This window comes from Rhinichthys klamathensis, unplaced genomic scaffold, assembly GCF_029890125.1.
Source record: "Rhinichthys klamathensis goyatoka isolate OS25496 unplaced genomic scaffold, OSU_Roscu_1.1 h1tg000060l_1, whole genome shotgun sequence".
Taxonomy (NCBI): Eukaryota; Metazoa; Chordata; class Actinopteri; order Cypriniformes; family Leuciscidae; genus Rhinichthys; species Rhinichthys klamathensis.
In genome coordinates this window covers 3789117-3795104 of record NW_026606605.1, presented here as the reverse complement: position 1 = coordinate 3795104, position 5988 = coordinate 3789117, and the positions used below count along the sequence as shown (strand labels likewise).

Below are 5988 nucleotides of genomic sequence, written 5' to 3'. Positions count from 1 at the left end.
ATAATAATCATTATGACGATGATGAAAGAGAAAACAATGATAGGCCTTAATTCTATCTCCATTCATATATTCCATAAAGGCTTTATCAGATGATCATTTTAAAGATGCAAGTTGGGGCTGTTCTTTGCCCTGTGCAGTTTGCACAAATCCCACTATGCATTTTCAGAAGTTTTAATAGCTTCCTTTGAAAGGAGAAGTAATATCCTTTTAATTAACAATTTTTAAAAGTGAAAGTGTATCAATCAATTTGCCCAGTCTTTAAAAGACCAGCTTTTTAGACTTCCCTGAATTCATTGAATTAGCACTACCCAGAAGTAGTTTTTATAGTGACATTTTAACGTACTCTGTAAACTTGTGGCTGACTTCTGCTAACTCTCTAAATTTTGTGACTGAATGATTTACTGAAGTCTTTATTTGGATAGACGGAAACAATCCCCCAGGTCACACTTCATTCAACAACAGCCCCCCCCCCCCCCCCCCCCCCCCTCCCCTCCCCCCCCCCCCCCCCTCCCCTCCCCTCCCCTCCCCTCCCACGAGCACATTAAATGGAAGATCAAAAATCTAAAAGACTTGATAACGATGATACTCATTTACTTGAATAATAAATGTGCAACAAAAAACTCCTTGATCCTGGTCCAACTCTCTCCCACTCATTCATCCTTCCCTATTTAAAGGTGCTCTATGTAACTTTTCTACTAAAATGAATCCTTTTTTTATTGTCTGTGTGTGAAGGGGTTGTAATCACACATTAAAATTATCCACTTGTCAAGTTTGCTATTACCTCTGAAGGCCAGTATTCCTATTTCTATGTGAAGTCTCCGGGTCGGATTTACCGCGAAATCCAACAGATGTGACGTGCATGCGCGCTCCCGAGCCTCTCTCCTTATATACAGTCTATTGTAGACGGTCAGGGAGTTACGTCCGGTTAAAGGCGCACGTTTTTCGGCTTATATCTCAGTCAATCTTTGATCAATATTCCCAAGACTCTAATCGTTCGTAGTGCTGGACGGGGCCTTTCGAACGAGCCCACCCCCGAGGTCCAACTCGCCCGGCTCCCCGAGTTATAGCCGTTTCGAAATCGGGGGTCCCAGCGAACGGCGATCCGGTAGGGGGCATCCCCGAGGCCCGCCACTCTAGCGTTCGGGCAAGGGTTCCCCTGGGACCTCCTCCCCCGAATTTGAGCTCTCTGGGTCTTTGCGTTCCAGAGATACGAGCGATTTTCTTCTGAGATCGTGACGTCACCGGCGTCCGCAATTTTGCAGCGCGCCCGATGGTTTTCTGCTAATATCTCCGCGAAAACACCACCAAAAACTATGGAACTTATATGGTTCTTTTCAGCTCGACTAGATGGTCCCAACGAGCTCGGTGCTCGCCGAATCCGTCTTGTATTCGCCGAGATATTTGCGTAATAGACGGTATTGTCTATGAGTTCGAGCACGAGCGCTCTTGTAAAATTTGGTTGCAATCTGAAACATCACCACTAGAGGCCGCTAAAAGTTACGTAGAGCACCTTTAAAAGTATAGTTCGCCCAAAAAAATGAAAGAGGTTTTCTTCTGTGGAACACATAAAAAAAAAAAAGATATTTTGAAAAATCAGTTGTTGTTTTTTTATACAATGAAAATCAGTGGCGTCTAATGCTGTCTTGAACCCCATTGAGTTTCATTGTGTGAACACAGGTTTCACATTCTTTCTCTCTGAATAGTTTTCTGAACACTACACTACCGTTCGAAACGTTGGGTTCAGTACTTTTTTCTATAAATAGTGCAACCATTTTCAACATTAATAATAATATAAAAAGTTATTCTTGAGCAGCAAATCCGCATATTAGAATGTTTTCTGAAGGATCATGTGACGGACTAATGATGCTGAAAATTCAGCTTTGTCCTCACAGGAATAAATTCCATTTTTAAATATATTGAAATAGAAAACAGGGCCCGGTTCCCCAAAACGTTCTTATCGCTAAGTAGTCCTTAACCTATTCCTTAACCTCTCTCTTAACTTTATGGCACGATTCCCGACACGTTCGTACGCTAAGTATATCTTCTGTAGGTCACACTTTCGTAAGGTTGGTCTGGACCATTCGTAAGCTCTCTCTTAGCATTGTTTGTGCTCAAGGCGCTAGTCGCCGCCACTGTGGAGTAGGGTATAAACGGAGGTCGGAGCCAGCTGCAAATGGGTGGGTTAGCAGCAAGTAGGTGGAGCTTTAGCCGCAAGTGGGCTGTACAAACTTCCAGAGGATTTTGATTGGTTTATTTAGTATCACCTGTGTGTTGTAGTAGCTATTGGTTTATGCTCCACGGTTGGTGGCGGTAATGTGTAAGTTTTGTTGCGATCCATTAGAAAACAAAGAAGAAAATGTCAGCGTTCACAATCACATGTCAGCGTGCCGTTGAGATGAAGTAAGCTTGTTGTACAGTTTTTTAGTTTTATAAAAAAGCATTATAAGTTCTGAAAAAGACCATTTCATTATGGCGTTTGTACACTGTTTAGTCTTGATGTATTAAAAAAGAATAAGGGTAAAGTGTATCCAAATAAATTTCTGTAGTTTTTTTAGTAGCACACAAATTACAAAATCTGTAACGTGCATGATTTCTACAATTTGCTCTCCAGATTATGGATTCTGAAGACCATAATAAGGTATTGTGGCAGTGTAATTTTTGTACGTTTTAGGACTGCATTGATTTTCAAATTGTAAATGTCTTAAACGTTTTGTAAATGGATTTGATATTAGAATACAACTCCTAACTTAATTGTACAATGCATGCAATTCTTTTAAAACTTGTTATCATTGTAGTTATGCTTTTTTTCTCTGTAATCCACAATGTAATGTAATGTAATTGAAACATTTGTTTTAATATCATAATTATTTTATAAAATGTATTACTCATATCAATCAGTGAAAAAAAAATGTGAAACGCATGTTATTGTGTTTTAGGTTCACTTATCAGTGAAAGATGAGCAGGACACTCTTGAGGCGTACCAGTGCCTCAAGTGCACACAGTTTCACTGCCTGCTTTGTCCTAAGGACAATATCAAATTTGATGAGAACTTCCAGGCAACAGGCCACCTTCAGTCCCATTTATCTTGGGTGGTAGTACATGGGTGTAAGTTGACCAAAATATTATTGTTATATTCACTATGAATAGGAGATCGTATCCAATCGTAATCAATTGCTGTTACCCATTTAACTTTTTTTGTGTTTCTTTGCATATTATAGTATGCACTGTATGTTGTTCTGGGACAGAAGTTTGACTTCACTGAAGTAAGTATTTATTTTTTTGTAGCTACATGCATTTTAATATAATTGAAAATTATACTAATTCATTACTTTATGTACACAGCTAAACATGAAGAACATAAGAAAATGGTGGTGTGCCATCTTGCTTGAAAGTTTTTTTTAGAGTAAGTGTGAAAAAATTAGCTGTACTTTTAACACGTGGTGTTTTTAAGAATCCCTTAAAGAAGTGAAGAAATCTTGTTCACTCTGTAAACTGTTTTGGGAAGTCATGGAACGGAATGATTTAGTGACTCGCTCATAACACTACTTTTACTTTCAGTAAAAATATATTCTGCAGACCCTTTGAGTGAAAAGGAGTAGCAAAGTGTTTCAGTGATGATGAAAATCAGCAGGTGTAAACACTACTTGTACTTGCTCTATCAAACTCCTTTAATATCTGTTCTTAATACTATTAGGGGTTGGCAAGATTTTGAAATGTTGTTGTATTCATTGGTGAATACGTTTAAAAAAAAAAAATTATATTGGACCATTAATTAGATTTTTTTATTTTTTTATTTACAAAAGTCTTTACTGTAATTTCATTTGTGATCAATGTAATGCATCCTTGCATTCAATTAATTTTGATATTGTACTTGTTCTATTGCTTACTTTATTTGTTTTTGTTGCATGACAAACAAATTGTGGAAGACATGGGAGAAAGAGAAAACGAGCTGTTGTAGCTGGTATTGTCAGCTTTTTATATTTTGCTGATATTATTTTGTCAAATTAAAAATTAATGGATAATTTTTATCACTTTTTTTAAATTCTAATCCTCTTTCAGAAGAAGAAAAATGCACTGCACTCCCTGAAACCTATGGGAAGAAAAAAACTGAACTTGCATATGAAAGTAAGAACTTTGATATGAAACAAAGTACATATACTATGCTGGGTTTCAAATTATGTAACTATAATATTGGTCAGCTAATTTTAAATTACTTCATTTTAGCAGACCAAACCCCAGTTGTGCCCTCTGTTTTTAGCAAGGTATCCATAATCATTTTAATGATGATTTAAAATGTGTATCATAGAACGATTTTAATCCACTTATATTTTTCTTTAAGGATGAGCTGTTAAAAGACGATGACCCTCCATCATGCTGCATCTTCAAGGTAGTTGAATAATGTTATATAATGTGCTTTTTTAATAAAAAATTAACGGCCTGTGCTAACTGTTGCTATCTTTTCAGTTATCAGGAGCGTTGCTGAAGAACATACTACTTGAAGTTGTTCTTCAATAAGAAGATGCTGCCTACATGCCCCTGTCATTGGCTTGCTCAAGGTTCAGAATCAGGCACACTTCTTATGGCTAGAATGTAAATATTGACATTAAAAAATAAAACGCATAACAAGAACATCATTGATAATGTTAAATGTTATGTTCATTTTTTTCAGCTCAGGTGTTGCATGCCGGAAAAATAAGTCATCTCACTACAAACAGCTCTTCTGGAGGATGTACTCAATCTCCACTTGTTTGGAGTGTGGGTTTGAGTACAAATGCTGCACACCTGGTACGTTTTGTGTAAATTGGTGATGAATAAACTAGTTGTTAGTCTAAAGGAAAACTAAAAATCTAATTTACTTATGTCATCCCTTGGAGTTTAAAAGTTCTGGACACCATTCACTTGCATGGCATGGAGCTACAGAGCTGAGAAATTATTCGTAATGTTTGTAAATGTTCAATGTCAACTATAAACCCTAGTTCTTATTGTGCTTCTTGTGTATCCACCAGGTTTTGCTGGGAAGGGAAAGCAAGGCGAGCTCAAGGGCATTTATTCAGAAACCTTCCACCCTGGATTTTGCCGTTTTCACTGCATGCAGATCAGTTCTAATGAGCTGATATAGTGTACTTACAAATAAAAAATAAAAAAAAGACTAAAAATAATAAAATAAAATAAACACTTTTGCAATCAATTCTGAGTGACTTGTACATGATTTTATTCATTGAAAAAAATAGTTTATCCACCCTGAGATTTAAATGTAATATATGTGTAAAACGTTCAGAAGAACATTAGTCTGTATTTAAAAAAATAAAAATGCAGTAAAAATGGATGGTAACCTTTTTTTTTTTTTTTACATTAGCGAAATGTTTTTCATGTATTTACACATTCACTTCACTGAGTCCAATTGCATCACATTTTAATGTTAATTTACTTGATACTGTAGAATATGTAGCTAATATTCAGAAATATGCTTGAAATAAGGCCTACAGCCTGATGAATTTAAAACACCATCACTTTAAGTATGGTAAAAAAGGTGTAAAGACGTGACTTCATCATTGACAGTGAGTGGTATTGGACACACACAATAATAACAAAGCTGTAAGATATCAGACCATGATGAGGAACGTAATATTTGATCGTTTATTTTCATTACTGTCGCTACTTCCTGCCATACTCATTCACCGCCGTCCTCGGCAATGACAGCTTGGGGATTTCCGCATAAGCTCCTCCCACTTGCGGCGTAAACTCCTCCTACTTGCACATTCGTGAAATCCCTCCTACTTGCGGCATAAGCTCCTCCCACTTGCGGCGTAAGCTCCTCCCACCTGCAGGTCTCCGGGCTGCAGCGATACATACATGCCACTGTGCAGCAGTCTTTAGAAATCAGCGCAGCGCAGTACAAGTCAAACTATGGTATGTTGACAATGTTGTGGCTCAACAATGATTTTATGTTATGGACATTTTAAGACTAATAATAAAATATGTTCGCAA

General features: G+C 37.2%; 1 long non-coding RNA gene across 1 annotated transcript; it reads left to right on the top strand.

The window, feature by feature from the left end:
- Positions 1-3036: 3036 nt before the first annotated feature.
- Positions 3037-4377, top strand: LOC130084342 (uncharacterized). Its single transcript, XR_008806914.1, has 3 exons — positions 3037-3105; positions 4225-4262; positions 4340-4377. It is a non-coding gene; the product is annotated as an uncharacterized LOC130084342 (long non-coding RNA).
- The last annotated feature ends 1611 nt before the right edge of the window (positions 4378-5988 follow it).